Source organism: Carlito syrichta, unplaced genomic scaffold, assembly GCF_000164805.1.
Source record: "Carlito syrichta isolate Samal-C Ts95f unplaced genomic scaffold, Tarsius_syrichta-2.0.1 Scaffold303101, whole genome shotgun sequence".
Taxonomy (NCBI): domain Eukaryota; kingdom Metazoa; phylum Chordata; class Mammalia; order Primates; family Tarsiidae; genus Carlito; species Carlito syrichta.
This window is the reverse complement of record NW_007247197.1, coordinates 455786-456977: the sequence shown is the minus strand read 5'-3', so window position 1 is coordinate 456977 and position 1192 is coordinate 455786.

Below are 1192 nucleotides of genomic sequence, written 5' to 3'. Positions count from 1 at the left end.
GTGTGTGTGTGTGTGTGTGTGTGTGTGTGTGTGTGTTCGTATGTTTGTCATGAATGGATGTTGGATTTTGTCATGTTTTTTGCCCATGAATGACTTTAAGAAGGTTTAATGAGCCATTGTATCTGGAGTACCCAGCACAGGGTCCAGCATATAGCAAAGGTTCAATACACATTATAATTGAAGGACAATATTATCAAACACACAGACTCCAGAGCCAAACTGGATGGGTTCAAATCTTAGCTCTACCATATATCAGCTTCTGAGTTTGAGTAAGTTACTTAACTTCTCTGTGTCTCATTTTCCTCATGTATGAAATAGGAATGATAATAGTGTCTCCCTCATAGAGTTGCTTAAGGATTAAGCTTGATGAGTTATTGGTAAAAGCTTATTATAAAAACACTGGACACATAGTAAGTGCTATGTAAGTATCAACTCTCATTAATAATACTATTATCACTATTAGTCATATTATCAATCTCAATGCTATTAGCCACAATGATCCCATTCCTTTTAATTTTAGTGGGATTTCCACACATTAGAGAAGCAGTTGGGACCAGATGATCAGATGGCCTGGATTTGAGTTCTAACTTTGCCATTTACTAGCCAAGTGACATTGGGCAAGTGACACAACTCTTTGTGCCTCGAACATTGCAGGTACTTACCTCGTGGAGCTAATATATGAACAGAGTTACATATGTAAAGTACTTAGGAAAAGGTCTAGCCAAAATGTATTAGTTATTATTGTTATTAATTATTTTTTCTGGAGCCAAGCATCCCAAGGCCTGGTCTCTAGCTGGGTCACTCAGAGACTATGAGACATGTGGACCCAGGACACATGGTCCAGGGATGTTGACTACAGGTGGTGCATCAGGTAACCATTAGGCTATCTGAGGGGCTGCCCAGGTGGTGCGTTCTCCGTCACTGAAGTGTTTAAGCAGGGCTGCAGGCTTGGCTGGGTGATCCAGGAGTTTTTGTCGAGGCTGAGGGTCTGGGATGTCTTACTCTGGGTGAGAGAAGATGGAGCTGCAGGTTCTGAGATTTGGGAAATTGCTTGGGGTTGGCGCTGACCCCCTTCCCTAGCTTAAATTAATGCCATTCCACTTGTATCTGTTCTATATTTTGAGACTCTGGGGACATTTTTTTTTTTTTTGAGTTGGAGTCTCACTCCGTCGCCCAGACTGGAGTGCAGTGG